The sequence below is a fragment of the Pelobates fuscus genome, chromosome 2 (genome assembly GCF_036172605.1).
Source record: "Pelobates fuscus isolate aPelFus1 chromosome 2, aPelFus1.pri, whole genome shotgun sequence".
NCBI classification, from domain to species: Eukaryota; Metazoa; Chordata; class Amphibia; order Anura; family Pelobatidae; genus Pelobates; species Pelobates fuscus.
Genome location: NC_086318.1, coordinates 317,652,703 through 317,679,873, shown reverse-complemented (window position 1 = coordinate 317,679,873; position 27,171 = coordinate 317,652,703). Strand labels below are relative to the sequence as shown.

At 40.1% G+C, this 27,171-nt stretch overlaps 1 protein-coding gene across 1 annotated transcript in view; it reads left to right on the top strand.

The window, feature by feature from the left end:
- Nucleotides 1-12,547, top strand: part of FOXO3 (forkhead box O3) — a 124,537-nt gene extending 111,990 nt beyond the window's left edge. The window contains exon 3 of the mRNA XM_063443530.1: nucleotides 9,777-12,547. The gene's annotated coding sequence lies outside the window, so the exon portion shown is untranslated. The remainder of the gene's footprint in view (nucleotides 1-9,776) is intronic.
- Nucleotides 12,548-27,171: the final 14,624 nt, after the last annotated feature.

Genomic DNA, 27,171 nt, shown 5'->3' with positions numbered 1-27,171 from the left:
TGCTTGGGGTTGTCATGAGTTTGACAGCACACGTAACCTCATTTTGCGTACACTTTTTCTCACTTTTTTAGCTATCCTAAAACTGATTGCTACAGGCAACAGAATTCTTTATTTTTTTATTTGTTTTTACTTGAGTGCACAGTGTACTGATCAAATACCTATCTGAAGCTGCGTTTTCCATTCATGTATTTTGTTGAAGATAGCATCCTTTTAAAGCAGCCATTAGTCATTTGGTACAGTAGCTTCTCTCTCGCTTTCTAACCTGGATACATTCTTTATAATAAAATAGAAACTGTTACAGACATAAAGAAGAAAAAATAAACAACTTATACTAGAGACAGTATCACCCCACTTGTACAAAACAGCAGAGAGAAGAATCAAAGTGGTGGATCTATGGCGCATTGATTTTTCACGTTTTAATAAAAATAAAAATTGCACTGGACATCCTGTAAAAAAGAGAAGGAACATTTAGGTGTGATACTCTGTCATTTGCATTTCTCCTCTTCCTATTCTTAAATAAAAACAATCGTAAAAACAGGTTGAGCTTCCAAATTATTTGAATGGTCCGTCCGAGCATTCTAGTAGATTATCTTCAGTTTAGAAAGTCCTAAAGCACTTTATTGCTACGGCATGGTTGGATGTTGATACAATTTCATTTCCATCTTGAATCCGTATGCCAATCAGAATGTACAACATCTAAAATGTATCCATCTTGGAGCAACACTTTGATAATGTTATTATTATCACACCCATCAGAAACAAAATGTTGTTTTTAATATAAGATTCATGAAACCAGGGATTCACGTACAAGGAAGTGAGCTTTGTTTTCACAGTGCATTAAGAAGGCTTAGTTACTGCTTTTCAGGCTGTGCTGTGGTCAGACGGCTCACAGCTGTGCAATGTGAAAATGGACTAGAGTTCACCAAAGATAACCACAAATGGAAGTATTGTTAGCACACAGCAAGAATTTGCACCACCTGTTTTTCTTTTTCATAACATTGACCCACAGGGAAATACCCATAACACTTTTTAGAGCATTCGCCCAGTGTCAAGGTGGTTAAAGTTGTCCATGCAATATAGCTTAGCCAGTCAATTGGAAACTATCCTCTACACATAAAAAAAGCCTTTACAGTTTTTAGCAAACAGATAACAAATATTTTTATGCAGTATATAAGGGCAAGGAGCATAGGGTAATTCCTTGCCTTAAGGTTAATGGGTCTAATAATAATAATAATAATACATTTTACCACTTTTTTATATATATAGCCCTGAAACTTTACATTTTCAGGGTTTTCTATTGTAAGGATATACATAGACTATTACGAATATGTATAATTTGGCTGCTGTACCCATACTATAAACTCCCTCTGTGTTGTAGTGTCTGCGGGGTGCTTCAGTGCATCCAATAAAAAAAATAGAGAGAGCATGATTGGTTCAGAAGTGCCAGTTATTTCCTGGTCTTTGCAGATATTGCTGCAGAATTTTGCAAATCGTTGTTAGCATTTACTCACCGCTACGTGCAAATGAACCCCTTGTTTTAATATCAATATGTAGCACTTAGCTGCAGCCAACAGTCAGCAGGCCATGAAACACATGATCACATTGTCATAGCCCCATTCTGCTCCTGCTGCCCAGATCATCCAAAGTTCGATGCTGCAGTCTGTCCATTTCAGTTGGGGACTTTGCTGTCAAATTCTTTTTAGTGAAAAATCGAATTAAAGGAACATTCCAAACACCATGATCACTATGGCTCACTAAAAATCACTATTTTTAAATGGTTTTCCCTTTTTACCTGGGGTTCGTCGGGCACCTAAGCCCTTCCATAACCAGCTAGCTGTAGTGGTTATGGTGATTGGCGTGTTTTTGTAACAATGTTTCCCAAGTTGGCTATTTCACACACCTTTAAACAGTTCGGACTTCTGACTATAACCTTTAATTAATATTTCTATGGATCCATTAGCCTTATAAGATGAGATAACAAGACACATTAGGGGTGTTTGGGTTACTCCTAAGATTTAGGGAGAAGGACAGATTTATAGCTACTTTACCAGCTTTTCATATTTCCCTTTAAGACTTTTACATTTCATTCACTATACCATGATTTGATATACACATACATAGTAACCTTGCTTTTACTAATTCTTGCAAACAACTGTGGTATCTCTGTGCTGCTATTGAACATTAAGTCATCCAGTTCGCTAAGCATTTTGAAATAAGTGTCTACAGTTATGACATTTCTACAATGCCAGCCAAATTAAATTTTGTTGCATCTCTGGCCTGTTTCTGGTTCTCTTTACTGGCAAGTGTACTAATTTTATCTGACAGCAAGTATTGTATGTGAGGAAATGCCACAATGCCCGCATGACTTACTCTCCATTAAACTCACACGATATGTTTCAGATCATATAGCACAAGCTAACATAAATCATGCATATTTCCAATTTATATACAGATTCCTTTGTAACACATTATTCTTCCATTAAGTTGTTGTTTCTTTGTTTCTTTTTTTTTTTTGAGAGAGAAGAGTGTTTTTGGTTAATTTTTATTTATTTATTTTTTGTCTGCTTGCATTTTTCAAAACAGTACATTGTATCAATCAAGTAACATGTTCACTCAGTCTAACTACTAAAATTATTTTATCTTAAATGGACACTTTTAAAGGGACACTATAGTCACAAGAACAACTACAACTTATTATATTTGTTCTGGTTAGTATAATCATTTGCTTCAGGCTTTTTGCAGTAAACACCGTCTTTTCAGAGAACATGCAGTGTTTACATTACAGCCTAGGGATACCTCCGCTGGCCACTCCTGAGATGGCTGCTAGAGGTGCTTTCTGGGGTCAAAACTGCTCTCTGTGCAGCACTGCCATTCAGTGTCTCCACCCTTTGCATAGAGACACTGAACTTTCCTCATAGAGATGCATTGATTCAAATCATTTCTATGAGGAGATGTTGATTGGCCAAGGCTGTGTTTGGCATGTGCTGGCTCTTCCCTTGATCTGTCTCTTCCACAGTCTCAACCAATCCTATGGGAAAGCATTGTTATAGGCTCAGAGGGGGTGGTGGTTTTAACACTATAAGGTCAGAAATACATGTTTGTGTTCCTGACCCTTTAGTGTTCCTTTAATGAAGCACTTTTGGTGTACAGATCATGCCCCTGCAGTCTCAATTCTCTGCTATTTAGAAGTTAAATCACTTTGTTTATACACCCCTTGTCACACCTCCCCTGTGACCTATTCAGTCTTCCTACACATTTCCTGTCAATAGAGATCTAATGTCCTATCAAGCACAGTCTGTTTTATATCGATTTTCTTATCTCTTGCTCTGTTAATAGCCTGATAGAGCATACAGGAGCCTCATTAATGCAAAAAAAGTTATTGACTCCTCAAACCCTACTCTAAATTTTGGCCCACCATGTATATATACATATTTACATTTTCAGTGAAACTACCTGTGTTATAACTGTTATAGGGACACTGTAGGCACCCACACCACTTCATCTTTTATGAAGTGCAGTGTCTCTGTCCCCTTAACCTTGCAATGTAAAACATGTTCACATCAAAGGAAAAGACTGCCTCTAGTGGCGGTCTACCAGACAGCCACTAGAGACCCTTCTGCATCGTCACATTTTGCATGAAGACGTCCTGCGTGTTGAAAATTCCTATAGAAAAGCATTGAGGCAATGTTTTCTTATGGGGAAGTCCTAATGTATACGTGGCGCTCGGAGGAGGTGTCCAACCCAGCACCATCAGAGCTAAAATCAAGTGGGGGGAGAGGGCACTATGTTGCAGGTAATTTCTAACAAATTGTAACCGTTCTTTATGTAGACAAACTGGCAACCTGATTCCCATCTCTATGTTGGTTATCATGTAATGCATCAATGTTATAGACACTCTAAGCTCTATAAGTAGATTATTTCAACTATATCCTACTCACGTCATGTGACTTTTTCCGCTGCCCTTACAAGTTTTTGTATGATGTTTGAATTAATAACATATGAGTACAAATATTGGGGCAGATGTGTGCTATGGTCGTTGCCGCCGCCGAGGAGTAGTGAGAGTTTGAGTGGAGGACTTATTTTTGTGTTTTTGTAATAAAATATGGATGTTGTGCATGTTCTTAATAGCTTGTATGGGCTCACACATGTTTATTTTTTTTTTTATGAACGTTTGTACAGGGGCCACGGCCTTATAATAATAATATGACAAATAACACCAGTGAATGCCTGTAATGAGAGAGGAAAAAACTTGCATTAGGTAATGTTGTTATGTTGATTCCCTAGACAGGTTGTGCTCTTGCTTTGGGAATATTCTCTTTCCTTGGAAGTGATATCATCTACTTGAGGTATCATTATTTTCCATGCGTGTATCTTGAGTATGTAGCTTCTGTAATTTATGTGCTTTATCTTGTTGTTCTGATAGTATGCATTGGAGAATTTACATGTATTCAGAGGTTTTCTCCCCAAGTTCTGCTAGTTTCTAACTCTGTACTTGTTACTAGATCTGACATCCTCAAAACAGTCCCCGTCTACAATAACCAATTTACAAGAGAATGATTCAGTTCCTAAATCCTGAAATGATAGAATGCATGAGGACAGTGTAGGCATCCACCATTCTAGAGATGCATCTTTCAGCATTCTATTGATTTAGTTCTAAAGGGGGGCAGTGTGCGTAACGCATTTCATGGCCTCTCTGGCATAGAAAAGTTCAACAAGTATCTGTCACCTAGAACATTTTTCCCCAACCCAGTCCTCATGTACTACCAACAGTTCAGGTTTTGTCAGTATCTCCATTGGAATAAAACAGGGAAATACATTTAAATAAATCCTGGACTGAGGACTAGGTTGGGGAACACTGACCTAGAGAACTTTAAATTAATCACTAGAGAAAAATTACATTTTCAAAAATGGTTCAGCAGTTTTATTATCCCATTTGTGCTTATATTACTCAGGCTCTTAGGACATAATAACCAAACGACATCAGCCCTCCTCTTAATGTTAGGCTGCTCATATTTTATTTCTTTTATATATATATTAGTGCCTATGCTCCGGGCAATGTTCTGGTTTGAGGAACATGACAAAGAGTTCAAGTTGTTGCTTTGGCCTACAAATTTCCTAGATCTCAATCCGTTTGAGCATCTGTAGGATGTGCTAGAACAACAAATCAGAGCCATAGAGGCCCCACCTTGCAACTTGCAGAACTTTAGGATCTACTACTGCTAATGTCTTGGTGCTAGATACCACAGGACATCTTCGGAGCCTACGCATCAGAGCTGTTTTGGCAGCATGAGGGGGACGTGTGTGGTGTGTGTATATATGTGTGGGTATATTGCACATCTCACCATATTTTGTATCTGCAACACCCTTTTCAAATCCCAAATGTGAGGGTTACATCATTGCGCCCCTCCTGGGCCTTTCTACATGTATTTATTTATTTTACAGCTGGTACAGAATTGAGGAGAGAGATTTTATGTGAATATACTTTGTGTCAGCATGATGTATGCCATGTATTTTTTTATTTGTTGTGTTTTGTTGTTTTTTTTACTGTAAGATTTTCGTAGGATACAATATACACTTCACTACTCCTCATGGAAGTACAATCAATAGAACAGTGGATCTTTTTCATTGAGACTCAAATTATACACTTGGCATGCTTTATTTTTAAAAATAGCTCAGTAACAAATTCTGCAGTTTTAATATAAGTTATGTAAACAGAAATGCACATACATTACACTCTTCCCAGTGACCAAGGAGATAGGGCTTGAGTAAGAAAACCATTTCATATTGGCACATGCCTGGTGAATACTAGTTGTCCATTCCTACCATGGGAGACCACCCTTTTCTAAATGAAATAGTTAATACATTATAGAGACTTTTTGTGCTCCGTTAATTTAACATTTGGATTGGACTACAAGTTTTGTTAAGTTGCATTTATTTGCAGTCTTATTGGTAAACTTTTTTGACACCTGCAAAAGCATCCCCTCTATACCCTGTGTATCAAGAAGCATAATAAGGCAGCGGTAAATACCGTATTTATCGGCGTATAACACGCACAGGCGTATAACACGCACCTCATTTTTAGAAAGAAATTCCAGGAAATTTCCCCCCTCATCCCATAGTATTCCCCCCCCTCATCCCATAGTATTCCCCCCTCATCCCATAGTGTCCCCCCTTTCCATAGTATTCTCCCCCCTCCCATAGTATTCCCCCCTCCTCCCATAGTATTCCCCCCCTCCTCCCATAGTATTCTCCCCCCTCCCCTCCCATAGTATTCTCCCCCCTCCCCTCCCATAGTATTCTCCCCCCTCCCCTCCCATAGTATTCTCCCCCCCTCCCCTCCCATAGTATATAGTATTCTCCCCCCTCCCCTCCCATAGTATTCTCCCCCCCCTCCCCTCGTATTCTCCCCCCCCTCCCCTCCCATAGTATTCTCCCCCCCTCCCCTCCCATAGTATTCTCCCCCCCTCCCATAGTATTCTCCCCTCTCCCCTCCCATAGTATTCTCCCCCCTCCCCTCCCATAGTGTACTTTCCTCCCCCTCCCCTCCCATAGTGTACTTTCCTCCTCCTCCCCTCCCATAGTGTACTTCCCCTCCTCCCCTCCCATAGTGTACTTTCCTCCCCCTCCCCTCCCATAGTGTACTTTCCTCCCCCTCCCCTCCCATAGTGTACTTTCCTCCCCCTCCCCTCCCATAGTGTACTTTCCTCCCCCTCCCCTCCCCTCCCATAGTGTACTTTCCTCCCCCTCCCCTCCCCTCCCCTCCCATAGTGTACTTTCCTCCCCTCCCATAATTACTTACCTGTCCTGAAGCGTGGGCCGGCTTCACACCGTGCACCGCGGAACAGGAACTTTAATTTAAGGTTCCGGTTTCCGGCGGGACTGAAAGGAAGTGTGCACACTATTGCGCACACTTCCTTTCAGTCCCGCCGGAAACCGGAACCTTAAATTAAAGTTCCTGTACCGCGGTGCGCGCTGTGAAGCCGGCCCACGCTTCAGGACAGGTAAGTAATTATGGGATATCGGCGTATAACACGCACCCACGATTTTTCCCCTATTTTCAGGGGAAAAAAGTGCGTGTTATACGCCGATAAATACGGTAAGTTGTATGTGGAACAATTACCATAGAAATGAAGTGACAGCTCAACGTTACGAACCATAACCCAGAATTTCTCTTTATAAATGGCCCCAATAAGTTGTTTTTTCTTTATGCTTTACTTTGCTAAATATGGTGCCTTGCATTATTTAAAGGGATACTCTAAGCACTAAAAATACTTTAGCTTAATTAAGTAGTGTTGGTGTATAGATCATGCCTCTTAATTCTCTAATATTAGTAGTTAAATCAGCTTGTTTATGCAGCCCTAGCCACACCTCCCATGGCAGCCTTCCTAAGAGCCCACATTTTTAGCACAGTATTCAATTTAGGATTTATTCTCTCCTGCTCTGTTGCTTTCTTGGTAGATCCTGCAGCAGCCCCATGTGTGTGATTAAAATTCAATTAACAGAGCAGGAGACAAAAACTTCTACATTAAACACACTGTACTTCAAAAAAAGAAACCCTTTTTCTTTTTACAGATGCTGTGTCACTCACCGCCAGGAAGGAGTAGCTAGGGCTGCATAAACAAAGTAAATGTAGCACCTGAATGTTAGAATTGAGCAGTGAAACTGTCGGAGCATGATCTATACACCAACGCTGCTTCATTGAAGAGTGACTACAGTCACCAGAACAGCTACAGCTTAATGTGGTTGTCTATTTTTAATGTAAACACTGCATTTTCAGAGAAAATGCATCTCTATGTGGCCATCACATGTAGGGGGCATCACGCTGTGCATGAAGATGCTGAACGTTCCCCATAGAGATGCATTGATTGAATGCATCTCTATGAGGAGATGCTGACTGGTGTAGCACGAGCTGCATTTTGCCGCGCATGCACAATTGCCTCCCAATACTTTCCTATGGGAGAGCATTAGATTGGCTGAGATCATCAAGTGTGATGATCTCAACTACACCAGTGTGGCATGGGAAAAAAGGTGACTAAAATCACCCTTTCAAAGAAAGGCATGGAGTCAGGGAGCTAAGCAGTTATTTTACCACTATGGTGTTGGCAATACATGTTTGTGTTCCTGACACTATAGTGTTCTTTTAAGGTAAAGTTGTTTTGGTGCTTTGAGTATCCCTTTAAGAGTCATTCCAGACGCTAAAGTGTTAATGGTGCATGGTAATAGGGGATCATGCACTTACACTGTCCTGTGCATGTTCATTGGCAGAATGCTAATGTGCTAATTATGTGCTAAAGTGCAACTTATGGTAACAGAACCACTTAGAAATTCCTAGCTATAGTAACATTTATTACTGCTGATACATTTTAGTTGATAACGTTAGGTCATGATGTAACCAATTAAAGTAATTATACAATATGTGTGGGTGGGTGTTCATATTATATACTTTGTGAACATACCCTGTGTATATTCAAATATCACAAGCTTTAAACTTGAGCATTTAGCACTCGGCAGCAGTTATTTATTGTAAATGTACTTTAATGTCACAAATATATGTATTTCTTGTGGGCAGACAACATTAATTCAAATTTGTTACTGGTATAATTTTCAATATTTCTCGCTGTGGACTCTGAAAGTTCTATAGCGGTTTCTGCTATTAAAACAATTGACAATGACCTCACTTATAGTGTTCGCGACAGAGAGTAGAGATTTATATGTCACAAAATGAAAAGGGGTACAAAGTTCTAAAATTATAGCAAACACCATAGGAACGTGTACAGTGTAAACTTTCTGTCTGTTCCACTAGTTTCTATGGGTATAGTTCATTTTTTAAATGTTTTCCCAATTTTATAATTGCAACAATTCTATGATTCTTCCCCATTCAATTACAAAGTACACACACACATATAATACATTTATGCAAGGGAAAAAAGAAGAAGCCAGTTTTGTAATAGAAACATGAATTGAAATGTTGGTGGTAATTATTAAAGGAGCACTATAGGGTCAGGAACACAAACATGTATTCCTGAACATATAGTGTTAAAACCACCATGTAGCCTCCCTGGTTCCCTCTTGCCTCCCAAAATATAGTAAAGTCTTACTTGTATTCAAGTCTGCAGCTGCTAGCTCTGCCCCTGTCTGCCTCTGACCTGCCCCAGCCTGCTGACATTATCAGAAGTGGTGGTGTGAGCCAATCATAATGCTTTCACATAGGATTGGCTGACACTGTCAAGGAGACAGATCAGGGGCAGAGCCAGCACAAGCCAAACACAGCCCTGGCCAATCAAGATCTCCTCATAGAGATGCATTGAATAATTGCATCACAATGAGGAAAGTTCAGTGTCTACATGCAGAAGGTGGAGACAAATTATTTATATGACTATTAGTGAAAGGAGAAGAAAGATTAGGCTAGGATGGTGTAGGGAGGGTAAAGGGGGTTTTGGTACCCTTTTTGCATTGTTTTATGATATTAGTTTTAATGTTTTTATCACGTTGTGTTGGTATTTTTATAAAAAATAACATTTGGTTTGGGTTGACATATTGATGAAATCTATAAAGGGTATTTATCAGTTAAATGTGATCAAATCTAATTATTTAAGTAGAAGAAACAATAAAGAATAAGAAGACAGCCTATCCAGTGAAATAAGTTCCATGTATTCAACCTTAATGACATTTCAACCTATTTTATTTGTTGTGCTTTCCCAATTATCCCAGAATTTCCCAGGTATCCCAGGTTTAAAGGAAATTTTTAACGTCTCTTTTTATCTTTTGTTTTTCAGGCCCAGGAACTGACAAGAGAGCCTAAAATTGAAACCCTTTGCCAAAACTGCTGTCAGCAAGCGGGCAGTGACATTGTTTACAACTTATGACCTTTTCATGAAACTGCACCACTTTCTTCAGCTTTCAAAGACTGTTAGAAGCAGACCCTTTCTCCATATGTAAAAGTCCTTCCAGGATTTTATTATCATTTATTGGTTTGGTTTTTGTTTTCCTTCCTTCAAGCTCCTTTTTCAAGTATGCAAAATCTTCTGCATGGGATGGTGAAGTCACCCAACGTGGAGATCTCAATATCATGGTCTCTTGAACACAATGTCACCTTTTACAGTGCAGTTTGGCCCAAATGTCCCAGGTGGTAAATTCTTCCCCACCAGCTCTTAATATTCAATATGGTATTAATATCTTTAACTCATTAAGCACCAGAGGGATACCAAGACAAGTTTGGCACTCGGAAAAAAAGAAAAGTGATATCGTTTTCCTTTTAATCCCTTTGAGGATTGTATACATTTTTGTGTTGGGTTATGTTCTGTCCCCTCTCCTCTTGGTTATTATTCTCCATCAGTACATGCATTCAGATAAGCTAAATGATGACTCGATGTTAACATTCTTCTTCCACATCCCTTTCTGTTAGAAAACACCATTTCCCATGAAAAAAAAAGGCTTTACTTTAACATTTTTTACATTTTCATTTCCGTTTGAAACCTACATGTATTTTTATGAAAAGATGAGGCAATTCAGGGATAAATGTGTTGCTGACATGGTACTACTTCCTGTCACCCCCATTCAGATGTATACTGCTGTATTTTACTTATATGAACAGTGGAGTTTTTAGTCTTTTTTTTCCCCCTTACTACTATAGTTTTATGCAGTTTCAAGTTAGTTTGTTGTTTTTGTTTAGTTTTTTTACATGTTCGCAAAGGGTTTATAAAGACAAGCATTTGCCAGACAGTGTAGGCTTTTAAACAATGCTGTGTGTGTGTGTGTCTACCACCCACAGCTAAATTTCTTGTACAGATGTGTTTGTACATGCACTGGCACACTGGCACTACACGTGTCTTCCATTGCCCACTTACATCTTAGAATGACCCATAGTGCAAGTGGAAAGCCAGATATGAGTGGCAGAATGGTCATACATTAATTTTCATTAACCTATGCCAGTAGAGTACGAATGGGTGAATGAACATTGACGTTTCATTAAGAAAGCACCGTGTTGTTGTAAAGACCCTTCCAAAGTATACATTAGCATGTCTGAGTTTGTTTTGGATGGGCTTGTTTATTTTAGGAGGGATTGGGGGGGCATGGACAGCGGGATATTTCTCCCCTCTTTTTATTTCGTGTGTATGAATTGCGTGTAGGCCGTGGGAAAAGAAGGCAAGGTGTAAAAAAATAAAAAACACAACACAAATGGTACATCATTGCAATTTGGTATGAAGTACAGAAACTTTGAATTTACAGATGTATAACTACTGTATTTCTTGACAGTGCTATATGAAGACTTTTTTCCCTTTTGCATTTATGGCATTATGAATATAAATATATAAATATATTTTGTTATGTACAGAGATGAATCATTATGCATGGGTGTTAGGAAAAAGAAAAAAAAAAAACATAAAGCAAGTTAGCATTTCATCCAAAGGTTTTAGAGCATGTGTTCCCATGGTGACCTAATTACCATGGAATTGTGTACTTGTTCCCCCCATCTCTCCCCATTTAATACTAATTTCAACCAATGACAACTACTGAGTTTCTTCCAGATCCCATATTCACCCCGACATTTGGAGAATCTAAAATCTCACTGCATCAAGTCTGCTGGGAATTTTTCATGTGTACTGTAATCATCACACACGTATGTGCCTTTATTTGTGATAGATTTTATTTGAGCACCACCTCCAGTCAAGTGTCCCTGTAGATTATGGCTCATTTCTTAAAGCGGCATGCTTGTCTCAAAATACCAGTGCACACAGTAAATGAGATATGTAGCACATTTTAACAGAAAGAAAGAAAATAGGCTTGTGTTTGATCATTTATATCTTGGCCTAGTGTTTACACAAAAAAAAATCTGCGTTGTTATTTAGCTTGTGGTTGAATGTCGGGTAAAAGAATACAAATCCCAAGTTTAGTGATGGCATAGCAGGTCTAGTAACCTAACAGGTCAGTTATTACAGGTCTAGCTATTCTCTTATTTATGTCTTTGATGGCCACGTCCACTGAAATCATCGTGGATCAGACATGATCACAACAGTGGAGGTAAAGGTTCTAATTTTTTTTTTTAACTCCTGTACTAATCAAATTTTTGATCTGATGAGTAAATTAACTATTAAGAGCAGCATTTTTTTTTAACTTCAGCACCATACTTTAATCGTAGCAGTAGGCAGGCTTTAGCTATTTTAGTTTATAGTGTTTTCCATGTATGGTCATTTAATTATGAATTAAGAGCATGTTGGGCCCACCGTGTTTGGGGTGTAGCCATAGTGATTCCTTTTACCAAAGCAAAGTCAATCAACCCCTATCTTTTTTTTTTATTTTGTTTATTTTTCTAGAGTACACAGAGGTGTGTGGTAGCTTGTTTCTGACATTGTAAACTGTGAATTGATTGGTGCATATAGAGAATCTCCTCTCTTTGTAAAGTGAATCTGTTTGTTAACTTTCAACATGTAAAATGCACTTGTCTGCTTTAATCTACCATCTGTCAGATATTTTATTGTAATTATTTCTCAATAGAAAATACTGATAGCAGTCCAATGAACTTCAGAGCAGCCATGCTCATAACTCACGCGAGGATGTCAAGGAAATAGTTCTAAGTTTTAGTTTTATCTTCGCGTCCTGCAACTTTTTTTTTGAAAACTAAAGAATTCTATTTGTCTGGGAATAACATGATAACAACAACAACAAAATTGCCTTGATATGGAGATTAATTTAAAAAATGCAAAATAGTATTAAGTATTTTTTAAGGGTCTTCGTCGTGCACAATACAACAGATTACTGTTTTAACTTGCAGATAATTGTATCTATTCCATGTGCTAGCTAAATGGCTAGTAAATAGGTAGATTCCCTATAAACTATATTCCCTCGCAGTCTGTGAAGTTGCCAGTGAATTCTGTGTCCACCGTCTCCTTGCTTAAGATCATTCCTAATCTATCCCAGAATGCTTTACATGTGATATGGATTTGAGAGAATTCTGGGTAACGAGAAGGTACACGCAGGAGGTCACAGTGGCTGATTGCAAGTCCATACGTATTGGATAGCCATTCAGCACAGAGCACAGATTCAATTATTTGCATATAGAATGCTGCTATATTTTGCATGAGAGAGCTATTAAATTGAATTCTCTTAGTCCATATCAAATTCATAGGAAGAATACAAAGCATTACAGTTTTTAAGTAAGCAATGTAGATACAAAATATCACGACCAATAATACACTAAAAGTAGTTTTTTTTTCTAACTTTACTTTTAAAAATCTTTATAGCATTAAATAGTTCACGTTGTAGTTTATTTTCGATTATTTGATCCATTCTGTACCCTGATTGCTAACAATATATTCTGTAGTGTCTTGCTTTTTTTTAGTGCTTCTCATGATCTAAATATTCAAAATTGCAGTCTCTACATATAACTGCCTTTTTGAGAAGGGTAACCTCAACAGTCTTTAATACATAAATTAAAACTGACAAAGAGAGAACAAATTATATGTTGTGTTTCGATAACCTACCCTGATGAAACCACTGACTGTCCATATTTCCCCATTTTGATGTCTTGGCAGATAAGGCCATGTATTCAAGACCCCGCTATTCATTATATGAACATGACCACTGTTAAAACAAGTTAAGAAAAAATAAAAAAGAAAGAGGTTTAATGGAAATCAAGAGGTATTAACATTGTGTTCTTTAAGCTCGTGTGTTCTGTGATGGTTTCTGATTGGAAAGGTGGTTTAAATGTGGTATGTTAGCTACCATATTTTAGCCTATTGGAACATAGAAAACACTGTGTGTGATAGGGTTATTTGGTGAAATCTGGTGGTGTTGATTAAAGATCCTACCTCATAGAACGTCCCAAAGTATTTGAAGGAATTGCCACTATTGTTGTAGCTAGTGTTCCTTGTATGTTTTACTTCTGCAGAACTGACACTGTATCGGCCACCCCATTGTAATTCATCCTCATATGTTAATGCAACATTGCAAGTTTACATGGAGATCTGCATGTTGTAGACACATGCTATTTCGGTCAAAGTGGATGGTAATCCATTATTCTATTTCTATTTTTCTTATATTAAAAGCAGCTTGTTTGTTGTGGCCAGTATCTACAGCTTGGAGGAGGAATGAAGACTCCTAGATGAACCTAAAGTTGACCTAAAGTTTTATTACAATTAGGTAGTTGTATTACATTTTATCTGCCGCCTATTAATTAAGCTAATATTTTTAAAGAGGATGTTTTAAAAAGTCCAATATGGTAGCATTTGACAGTATTTAAATGTAAAAAGTCTTGTGAAGTTTTCATCAGTGCAATGTAGCAAAATACCTTGTAACGCACAGTTTTGCAGTGCATTTGACAGTGAATTGATTCAGATCTACATAATGGAGGCAGTGGACTAGGGAAAATTAGCCCACAGACACATTAATGCTCTCAGAAATCAATTTAGATTGCTAAAAGACATATTTACTAAATGGAGTAGTCCAATCGATTTTACACATGTGAAAAACCAAATGCACACCTTGTGTTCTTCAATACACAGCATAAAGGACAAATAGGGATATTTGTGTTTAATATGGTGTATGTCAGCCACGATGCCCAATAATTAGCCTGAGAATCATGATGCCTGTAAAAAATAAGAGTAAATATCAAACTTTAAAGAAATATATATATCGTTTTATTTCATTCACTTGTCAGTTAGTAAAGTATATACAAAGAAAGAAAGAACAGCCCTGACTTAAAACCCAACATTTCTGGGTGTAATCTATCAAGTTCTAAAGTAAAATTCTTGTTCCTAGACTTTTTTTTTTTTTGAACGGCATGTATTGGACCTATGCACCTTAATAAATATGCCCAAGGTTGTGAACAAAACTTGGACACTCTGTATCATGTGGTTTAGTGAATGCGTCTCCTGGAATTTTAATGATAAAAATCTTGAACGGCTGCAGTGTAAAGCAGCAAAATTAAACTTAATGTGATCTGTAAACACTATGTGTCTTTCTTATCATTGCTGCTGCTCATATATTTCATTCTCATGGTGCTTTAAGAGGTGTTAAAAAAAGAAAAACCCTTACTCAAAAGATACGTGAAGGTGGGATTTTCCTTGGAACAGGTCGTTTTATGCTTTACCCCAGCCTGTTGGCTGTTTAATAGTGCAGGCTCCATTTCCATCAGCGCGATTTATATTGTTTTATCAGTTAATATCATCTTATTGGTTTTGTAAATCCAGTCCTAAAAGCCTTGCTATTTGAACAAATGGTTGCTGAATATACACCACACAGACTGCCTTTATTAGAAGTTAAAATGAGGATTAAGCTTGCTTGGAACAATAGAACTGTGTAAAGTTCCAGCAACAGCAGGAAGATTGCAGGCTTCATTGTATTTCCCCGTTCATATGTCACAAGAAAATATTGGAGGATTTTAGAAGGAGCTGTGTGATCAGGATGGAAATTAGATAAAGCAATGGCACTCTGTACATGGAATAAATTGATATAAGCAGACCTGCACCTTGCAATGGCCCTTAATCATCAGCTGCCCAATTTTTTCTGCTCTTATAATTTGTCCCTTCTTTGCTTGAGAGACCACCCGTTAAATAGTATTGATTTCACTGGCATGACCTGCTGATCTTTCTGGCAGCAAAGGGGATTCATTAACAACAACAAAAAAATGGTTTTACAAAGGCAACCCTCGATGCTGGGTTTTCATTTTAACTCTAAGATAGGAAATTATTTGGTTGGACAGCAAACCTTATAAAAAAACCAAAAAACAGTGATTTGAATATAAGAGGTTCTAAATTAGGATGGAAAAAATGTCACACTCATTCTGATTACACTTCTTTATATTTTTTTTGTTTAAACATGCACTGGCATTTTTATACTGCTTGAGTAAATGTTGAAGGAACACTATAGTATCAGGAACACAAACATGTATTCCTGACACTTATGGTGAGTTTACTTACCTTTTTTCCCACTGGTCTTGCTGTAGCTGGCCCGCCTCACTCTGCCCCCAGAGATCATCAAAGTTGAGGATCTCAGCCAGTCCAATGCTTTCCCATAGTAAAGCATTAGGAGGCTATTGCGAAGCATAGCAAACTGCTGCACTGCACCAATCCGCATCGCCTCATAGAGATGCATTGAATTAATACATAAATATGGGGAAAGTTCAGCACCTCCATGCAGAGCGTGGAGATGCGAACGTCAGTGCTGCATACTCTGCGGCAGTGACAAATTAAGCACCTCTAGTGGCCATCTGAGTGAGTTTACATTAAAATGCCTGCAGGGACAGGCTATAGACACCAGAACCACTACATTAAGCTGTAGTGTTTCTGGTGACTATAGTGTCCCTGTAAGAAAAAAAAACTCATTAGGTTCCTCATCAGTACATTATACGCATTTCAGTATTAGATGATTTCAGTGTATGTTTATAAATAATTTGTTTTTGTATATTTCATTTTTTTTTCTTGTTTTATATATTTTAACCCTTTCAATGTTTAGAGAAACAACATTTAAACTCATACAGAAGTCTTTATATTCAGGTTGTCCAAAATCAACCAAAGGTTTGCTGAAATACAAAATGTGGTTATTTCAGCCATATTTGTACTTTCATTGGCCGTTAAAATCAGTTGAATCCGCTATACAAAAATAACTGAAGCGGTATTGGACACAAAACTCTACACCTCCCCACAACCCCTATAACGATACCCCCAACTTTATATCCACCAAAACCTACTCTTATCAAAGCAGTTTTGGGATTTTGGGGGGGCGTTTTAGTTGGTTTTTGTTTTTCCTTTTCTTAAAGCAGGGATATTCAGCAGCCATTGGGCTACAATTTGTTTGCAATTCGCTAATCTATATTTAAACAAGTCTCACTGCAGCGATGATATGCATTCATCTCACTACAGTTTTAGTTCAGTTGATAATGAATAATGTAAATGTCAGAGGAATTTTATCAACCAAATTAAAGAGAATAAAGCTGACTTAAAGTGAACAGCCCAGTCCAAATTAAAATTTGAAGTATGATTTCTTTTTAACGTGAACTGATAATACTTTGCATAGCAGGTTTTTGGTTGGCTGGGTTATCTGGTAGCAAGCTGTAGGTTGTAACCTTGAAATGACTGCCATTTAATCTGCCGGTAATTGGGAACACCCTTAGAACAATGTTCATGTATTCCTATAAATATATATATATATATATGTATAAAGAGAGAAAGAGATATGTATATATATTTTTTGTACCTTTTGCTGTTTAAAGCATCCTACAATTCCACAGATTCCTCCGGTGAATGCTAAGAATCTATTCTCCTTTATATTTGTTTACCATATTAATTTTAAGAAGAAATATATATAAAAAGTGTATATATAATATGCAGTGTAAACGTTATAAAGTATAAATATTCGGAGCAGTAAAATGTGTAAACCTTTAATTAAAAAAAGTTTACACAAAAAGTAGTTAAATTCAGTATCTTACTGTCTGCATGTTGTAAATGTAATCAATGTGTAGCCAGTAAGAAAAGTGGTTTGGAGGCTATATAGTAATGTAGTTCTTGTAGAGAACAAAAATGACCACAGTGCAGTACCGGGCCGTAAGCATGAAAGCAATTCTGAGGCAGTGCTACGTGTGGAGCAATCGCCATAGAAACCAACTAAGTGTAATTGCTCATTGCTCCACAGATAATTTTTTTGGCCAGAATTGTATTTTTGCTTTATTTTTAAATTCCCTCTTTGAAACCAGAAGTAAAGGATTTCATAAAAGCTCTCATCAGCAACCTGCAATACATGCACTTTCAACAATATGGTGGGCTATCTGTTTTTCAATATTACTATTTTGCGTTTAATATTTTTTGTTCATTACTTTTTATTATAGCTGCATACGTTTATTTTGTTAATAAACTCCCGGTATCAGTCAAAATGCTGAAAAAAAACCAAAACTTGGTAAAAGTAAAACTTTCACTTAAGCATTAACTGGAGTGAGTAGCACAGCGCAGGCATGTATAATAAAACGCACTTACCTCCGCAGCACTTCCATGGCCAGGGTGATGTCATCACCTCATAAAACTCCAGGCATGTTCGTTTGGGCATCTTCTGAAAAAAGAACCTCACATGTTACAATTTCCCAATTTTCCAAGTACAAAAACATTTACCAGCACGTTTCACTTTATACACAGCATCTTGGTGGAGAAAACGGCCAAAAACAATCTGTCCACTCATTCAAGGAATTTAAAATGGCAAATATGCAAAGTTATACATTAGTTCTTGTATCCAAAATATAATGAATTCATTGATTACGGATTAACATTTATGTGTCTGATTATTAGGGGGAAAAAAAGCTGCGTTGTGTAAAGTATTTGTCATGTTGTCAGAATGATTTTATTTCCGCATTGTTAATGGATAAAATAATCAGTGTTCTTATAGTTTACATGTTGTCAGATTTACTGTCCAGTGTATGCAGGGTTCATTTAGATTTCATTTACAATAATTGCCCCATGAAAATAAACTGCCCCATGACTATCCTACACTTTTACCCATCATTCTGATTTGAAGTAACTCCCCTTTTTAATTGCAATAGAAAAGCAGTGCTTTACTCCAGTTGATGTTAGTAGGTATTGCCTTGTGTATTCAATTTTAAATTGTAATCTAGTTTGTAAAACAGATTGGTGATGCATGTAAATAAAGCATACTGGATCTCTGAACTTTCTGAATGTTTTGTGTTTTATTCTTGTACACAATTTTGAACACCTCAGTAAATGGTTATATAAATATATCAATATAAAATAAAACCGTTTAAGAAGGTGTTGTGCTACATCTTTAATATACAAAAAAGAAACCAGAGCATCATATGAAGAAAAAAAATGGGAGATTGTATTCTGTAGAGTAATTACTGCTTAGCAAAGAATTGATTATTACAAGTCTCTAAATTTTTCCCATGTTTACCTAATGGTCCTTCGACTTAAAGGGATACTCCAGACACCAAAACAACTTAAAACTATACTAAATCAAGTTGTTATGGTGCCTGGAGGCACTCTTACATCAAAGGCTCACAACGAATCAGTGACTCCCCATTCACTAAACTGACTTGGAAAAGGCATGTATGGGAGTCACTGATTGGCTGAGAGTATCAGCTTACCACTCTCAACAAATTAGTAGCTCCCCTGCCTAGCGGCAGTCCACACTTCCTGAATCTGAACATTCAGGGGATGCCGTCGGGGGGGGGGGAGTGGAAATTGCTGCGGCAGGCAACTTTGGGGTTAAAACATTCGAGAACGGTTTTACCCCTTGAGGTTAGAGTGCCTCCAAGGGCCTCCTGGTACATTATTATTATTATTATGTTATTAACAACTTCATTTAGAGGAAGTTTTTTTGGTGCCTGGAGTGTCCCTTTAAGTCGAGGGAAATGATAGGCCAGCTCACCTGATCTATTACAAACTTAAAGGGACTCTGTAGGCATTGAAACAGTTTCATCTCATTGATAAGATTATAGTGTCTAGACTGCCCTGGCACTGTCCTTTCAGCGTTAAACCGTTTTTTTTTTTTTATTGTTTTAAAGCTAAATGAGAGTCCCAGCAGCCTGTCCACTCTGTTCTGCTTGGTCAAATGGGGAAACATCAGCCTGAGTATCAAGGGGCGGCTGTGATTTGTTAAGAGTATCGGCTTGCCACTCACAGCCTATCACAGTGCCCATGGCTGATATGAATTAGTATGGCTAGAAGGAAGTGTGTAATCGCTGCAATAGCCACACCTCCAGTGGGGGCTGGGCAGTGGATGGCCAGGGACCCTTATTTAGTGTTAAACTGATTGAAAATGGTTTAAAGGGACACTCCAGGCACCCAGACCACTTCTGCGATTGGAGTAGTCTGGGTGCCAACTCCCACTACCCTTAACCCTGCAGCTGTAATTATGGCAGTTTTCATAAACTGCAATAATTATATTGCATGGTTAAGTGCAGTGTCCCTTTAACACTGAATGGAGAGACGGCACCATTAACCAAATTAATCAGATTAAATTCTTATAATGCCTACAGTGTCCCTTTAACTACTGCAAGCATGTTGTTCTATTAAAGGACCACTATAGGCATCCAGACCACTTCAGCTTAATGAAGTGGTCTGGGTGCCAGGTCCACCTAGGATTAACCCTTTCTGCTTTAAACATAGCAGTTCCAGAGAAACTGCTATGTTTACATATGGGTTAATCCAGCCTCTAGTGGCTGTCTCATTGAGTTTCGCTTGATTTTCACAGTGAGAAGATGCCAGCGTCCATAGGAAAGCATTGAGAATGCTTTCCTATGGACTGTCTGAATGCGTGCGCGACTCTTGCCGCGCATGCGCATTCAGCCGATGACATCAGAAGAGGGAGGAGAGTCCCAGCGCCGAGGGAGCCCGGCGCTGGAAAAAAGGTAAGGGATTAACCCCTTCCTCCCCCTTCAGCGCAGCGGGAGTGGGACCCTGAGGGTGGGGGCACCCTCAGGGCACTATAGTGCCAGGAAAACGAGTTTGTAGCGAGTAACTATAGTGCCAGGAAAACGAGTAAGTAGCGTACAGTCACTTCTTCCATGAACAAGGTTCTCAATATATATATATTTTATAAACAACCATCTGTATTTAATGTATAACATAGGTGAAGGTGGAGGTGAAGCTTTTTTAGAAAAATAAAGTGTCTGTTTTGAGCTATAACGGAATGTGACTGGGGAATGAAAGCATTGAAATTGGAGTCCCACCCACATACCAACTTGATAGCTCTCCCCAAAATTCACCGAACATGCTAACAAATACTAATTCCAATGCTATAACAAGAATGTATTTGGAGGGGAAAAAAATACTTACTTGCTAGTAGTTTTCAGCTTTATGTAATTATTATTAAGATCTCAAAAGCATATTATACTCTTGAAATGTGTCTCATATTGTAACAGTTTTCCCTCAACAAGCAATATATAGTTAATAACTATTCTGCCTTAATCACACTCTCTGTGCTCACATTCCATCCCAGGTGTTGTAGTTGAGGTAAGTGGAAGCAATGCAGTTTTCTATGAGGTATTTAAATACTTACTATTTCCTCACGTCTCCACTGTTTACATTGTAAACAGTGGAGACGTGAGGAAATAGTAAGCATTTAAATACATGGAAAAGGAAAACACATTGATACCATGTTGAGGAACTATATGGTGCAGAAGGAAAGTGGAGCACAGCTCAGTCTAATGACCTGCAAAGAAAGGAAAAATAAATGTAAATGTAGAAATACACTGCTTTATCCTCCATCTTGGGACCCTGGCAATCATTCTTATATGCTGTTATTTTTGGGCAATGGACATGATGTTTTTGTTTCTCCTCTTATCAGGGCCGGATTAACATAGGGGCTGATGGAGCTGCAGCTCCAGGCCCAGGCCCAGGCCCAGGGAATAGGCCCATTTAAAAAATAAATAAATAAATGAAAAAACATTTTTTTTTTATACACAATACTCTTAGGTTTGCCACCTGACTGGTATTTTACTGGCTTAGCCAGTATTTGAGGCTGCCTGGCCACGCCGGTATTGCAGTAATACTGACAATACAAATGCAGGTATTTTTCTCAGTATAAACGGAGATTACACTGCAAAACCAGCACCGGCCAGCAGGGGTCACTGTGTGTTGAGAGAGGCAGGGATAGGAAGTTGCAGCATATCCCTGCCTCTCTCTACTACTTACTGATCCGTGGGGGAGCAGCTACACAGCACAGAGAGTCCAGACAGCAGCTCTACAGCTCAGGTAAGTTTGGGATGGGGGAGAGACAGCAGGTAGACATGGGGACACTGCACTAGGGGACACAGGGGGACACAGACACTAGGGGACACTGAGACACTTGGGTACACAGAGACACTAGGGGACACTGTGAGACATGGGGACGCTGAGACACATGGGGACGCTGTGAGACATAGGGATATTGGGAGACACTGAGACATTGGGACACGGAGACACTAGGGGCACAGTGTCCCCATGTCTCCCAGTATCCCCATGTCCCCCAGCCAGTGTCCCTAGTGTCTCAGTGTCTCCATGACTCCCAGTTTACCCTAGTCTCCCAGTGTCTGTGTCCCCATGTCTCTCAGTGTCCCTGGTGACTCAGTGTCCCCATGTCTCCCAGTTTCCCCATGACTCCCAGCCAGTGTCCTCAGTGTCCCCATGTCTCCCAGTGTCCCCAAGTCTCCCAGTGTGCCTAGTGTCCCCATGTCTCCCAGTGTCCCCAAATGTCTCAGTGTCCCCATGTCTCCTAGTGTCCCCATGTATATGTCCACAAGTGTCCCCGTGTCTCCCAGGGTCCCCAAGTGTCTGTCTCCCAACCATTGTCCCTAGTGTCTGAGTGTCCCCATGTCTCCCAGTGTCCCCATGTCTCCCAGTGTCCCCTAGTCTCCCAGTGTCCCCTAGTCTCCCACTGTCTGTGTTCCCATGTCTCTATGTCCCTAGTGTCTTAGTGTCCCCAAATGTTTCCATGTCTCCCAGTGTCTGTGTACCCATGTCTCTGTGTCCCTAGTGTTTCAGTGTCCCCATTTCTCCCAGTGTCCCAGAATGTCTCAGTGTCCCTATGTCTCTCGGTGTCTCCATGTCTCCCAGTGTCTCCATGTCTATGTCCACAAGTGCCCCCCTGTCTCCCAGTGTCCCCAAGTGTCTCGGTGCCCCCATGTCTCCCAGTGTGCCCGGGTCTCTCAGTGTCTCCATGTCTTTCAGTGTCCCCATGTCTCACTGTGTCCCTTGGTATCCTAGTGACATGTGGACACACTGAGACATGGGGACACTGAGAAATGGGGACACTGAGACACTGGGAGACTATGGGACTGGGCGACATGGGGACACTGTGATACATAGGGACATGGAGACACTGGGTGACTTGCGAGACTGGGAGACAGGGAGACACTGGGAGCAATCCATCTATACAGCAGAATCAAATTGTGAGTAGTTTGTTGGTGATTTTACAGAATTTTCTCTTATGTCACTACTTGTGATTTACATCATGTGATGTCATGCATAACTAATTTATTATACAAATGATTAAGCCTGGTATTTTTTTCCAAGAAAGGTGGCAACCCTAACTACTCTTCACATACTCTTGCTTAAAAGTACACTATAGGGTCAGGAATACAATCATGTATCCCTATTATGTTAAAACCACCCTAAATATAGTAAAATCTTACTTGTATTCAAGTCTGCAGCTGCTGTATCTGCCTCTGAACTGACTCTGTCTGCTGACATCATCAGAAGTGGTGGTCTGAGCAAATTACAATGCTTCCTCATAGGATTGGCTGAGACTGTCAACTAGGCAGATCAGGGGCAGAGCCAGCACAAGTCAAACATAGCCCTGGCCAACCAGCATCTCATCATAAAGATACATTGAATCAATGCATCTCTATGAGGAAGGTTCAGTGGTTGCATGCAGAGGGTGGAGACACTGAATGGCAGTGCTGCACACTAGGCAGTACTGCCCCAGGAAGCACCTCTAGCAGCCATCTAAGGAGTGTCCAGTGGAGTTATTTTCTCTGAAAAGACAGTGTTTACTGCAAAAAGCCTGAAGGAAATTATTCTACTTAACAGAACAAATACAATAAGCTGTAGTTGTTCTGGTGACTATAGTGCCCCTTTAAGTTTGGAAGTTTAAGGGGTATGTATGGGAACAAAACCTGTGTGGACTGGCTGACAATAAAATTAGTTAAAGGACCACTCTAGGCACCCAGACCACTTCAGCTTAATGAAGTGGTCTGGATGCCAGGTCCAGCTAGGGTTAACCCATTTTTTTTATAAACATAGCAGTTTCAGAGAAACTGCTATGTTTATAAATGGGTTAAGCCTTCCCCCAAAGCCTCTAGCGGCTGTCTCACTGACAGCCGCTAGAGGCGCTTGCGTGATTCTCACTGTGAAAATCACAGTGAGAGCACGCAAGCGTCCATAGTAAAGCATTGATAATGCTTTCCTATGCGACCAGCTGAATGCGCGCGCAGCTCTTGCCGCGCGTGCGCATTCAGCCGACGGGGCGGAACGGAGGAGGATCGGAGGCAGAGAGCTCCCCGCCCAGCGCTGGAAAAAGGTACGTTTTACCCCTTTTCCCCTTTCCAGAGCCAGGCGGGAGGGGGACCCTGAGGGTGGGGGCACCCTCAGGGCACTATAGTGCCAGGAAAACGAGTATGTTTTCCTGGCACTATAGTGGTCTTTTAAGGTAGAGACTTTGGTCTCTCTAACACTGTGGCATGTCCCCTTTCTTCTACACTCACTACATACACCTTTTCTCTGTCCCGGACTATATACCAGGAACTTCTGCCTGCTAGTAAGACGTTAAGGAGACAAGTGGACATGTGAGTGCTAGGGGACAGTCCTTAGAAAGTGTGGAATAGGCGCATCATTTGATGCATTTATGTCAGGCTCAGGGTGCTGCCTGCATAGTATGCCCTTAGTTGGACAGCCTGCATGATTGGCAGGCAGCCTGACATGCATTTATGCCAGGCTGGCCTTCCAATTTTTTGGACAAACATGCCCACTTTTTGGGCATGTTCACCCCTTTTGGCAGGTCTGGTCACGTGATTCGCGCCAGTGGCATACTCTTTTATCCTGCCCATTGACTTCCTGCTTCACTGGACACTGCTGTTAGGGGGTATGCAATTACTTGAAAGATGAAAGCATAAATTAGAGAGAGATTAGCATAGAGTATGTGTTTTCGTATAGCTGCATCCTTTGAATTTCCCTCCAACACCATCTCCATCAGATACATGACGCTTGAGAGGCATGACTTTTTTAGTGTTTTTGGTCGATAAGATTCTGTAATTAGGCCCATCTTAATTGTCAGCACCAGGCCCACTTGGCTCTTAATCTGGCCCTGCCCCCTTCCATCCATGTCTCCCCTGCCCTCTCACCAATTTCACCCATATCCCCCTTCTCTCCATGTCCCCTTACCAATTCCATCCATATCCCCCTTCTCTCCATGTCCTCGTCCTTGTCCCCTTACCAATTTTATCCATGTCCCCCTCCCCTCCATATAACCTTACCAATTACTTGAAAGATGAAAGCATAAATTAGAGAGAGATTAGCATAGAGTATGTGTTTTCGTATAGCTGCATCCTTTGAATTTCCCTCCAACACCATCTCCATCAGATACATGACGCTTGAGAGGCATGACTTTTTTAGTGTTTTTGGTCGATAAGATTCTGTAATTAGGCCCATCTTAATTGTCAGCACCAGGCCCACTTGGCTCTTAATCTGGCCCTGCCCCCTTCCATCCATGTCTCCCCTGCCCTCTCACCAATTTCACCCATATCCCCCTTCTCTCCATGTCCCCTTACCAATTCCATCCATATCCCCCTTCTCTCCATGTCCTCGTCCTTGTCCCCTTACCAATGTTATCCATGTCCCCCTCCCCTCCATATAACCTTACCAATTACTTGAAAGATGAAAGCATAAATTAGAGAGAGATTAGCATAGAGTATGTGTTTTCGTATAGCTGCATCCTTTGAATTTCCCTCCAACACCATCTCCATCAGATACATGACGCTTGAGAGGCATGACTTTTTTAGTGTTTTTGGTCGATAAGATTCTGTAATTAGGCCCATCTTAATTGTCAGCACCAGGCCCACTTGGCTCTTAATCTGGCCCTGCCTCTTATAATAGAATGTGTACCCCTGCCATGCCTGGACTTGATGAACTGATATGTAGTTTCCTAAATCTTTAAATTAAATCTTTAAATTAATACTCCTACTGCCTTAAAAAACAATGGTGTTATGGTGGCGACAGTGTCTGGTCATAATCTTAGCTACAGGGCTTAAAATGTTTAAACTAATTAGGTTCCCTGTGTAAACACGCCCTAACGTTATTAAAGCCCAGTATAGTTAGTACACAATGACACGTCCTAACGTCATTACAGTGTTTAACATGGACATTTTTTTTTACAACCCAATCAAAACAACCCATTCTACACATCATTATCCACCGTTTTATTATACTTGGTACAATGACAGGAAACAAGCACAAAATTCCTTACCCGTGATAAAACATGAGGGAAAGTGAGACCAGTAGAGGAGCTATTCCCAGATACGAATCGGACATACCAACATTCCAAAGCAAAATCACAGATAGCCGGATATATCGCCTCCATCCCACAGAAACCCTGCCTTACCAGGGATATAACAGAATTCGATGCCTACTGGATGCCTAAGCATCTCCACAATCTACAACATGCTCATTGTTAATAGACTCATTTACGGAGGCAGAATGGGACAAGATGCTACTCCCGATACAGAAGACCCCAACATCAGCACGAACTCCTACAAAATCTTTACACTCTGGTACCTGACACCAACGGCCCTCCACAGACGTGATCTTACCACACCAGATACATGCTGGTGCTGTGGAGGGGAGAGGAGAATGTTTATCCAAATGTGGTGGACCTGCTACTGGATTCGGCCATGCTGGGAGACAATCAGCCAAGTCATCGCGAACCTCTCAGAGTAGCCACACCGAAGGAGACTGAGGACACATAGCTACAAAACGATCCATGATTCCATGTTTACGTAAAGCCACGAAAGCAGTGATCCCTATATTCTGGAGACAACAACGTACATCATCGCTGTGCAAATGGGTGGAGGATGTCGAGGACATGAGACGGTTCGAAGACCTGAAACTAATCCCCACCAGAGATCGAGAGTGACACACTCAACAAAGGTTCTACTGTCTGAATTCCAAGAAGCTCCTTGTAGAGTAAGCCCCATCACTAAAGTACAGAACAAACCTGCCTTGAAGAGCCACGAGGGCTAACGAACACATCCCAGCCACGATCACCCTCCCAAACCCCCCCCACCACACTATTATTATTAAAACTACCACTTTTTTTCCTCCTCTCTTTTCCACCTCCCTCCCCACCCTATAAATCTTTACGACTTTCCCCACCCGTATGCCTCCCACCGTGGCTCCCGAGCTGGGTGGCCGCGCCGAACTCCGCCAGGCCGTCACTGTCACAGACGCACAACAGGACTGCCCAAATACCTTCGTAGACAATAAGCGTCTTACATAGGGAAGACGGGTAGACAAAGATGAGAGACTGGGCTGGAGGAACCTTACCAGAAGAGAGAGGACATTGATGATAGAACTAATCAGAGTCTCAATCTGCGTTCAGCGCTACCATTCAATCTACTTCTGCATTGGGTGAACGTTATAGCCTGTATGATGCAATTACCACCTCCACACATGTTCCCTATTGGTGTTAATTTCTCACTTA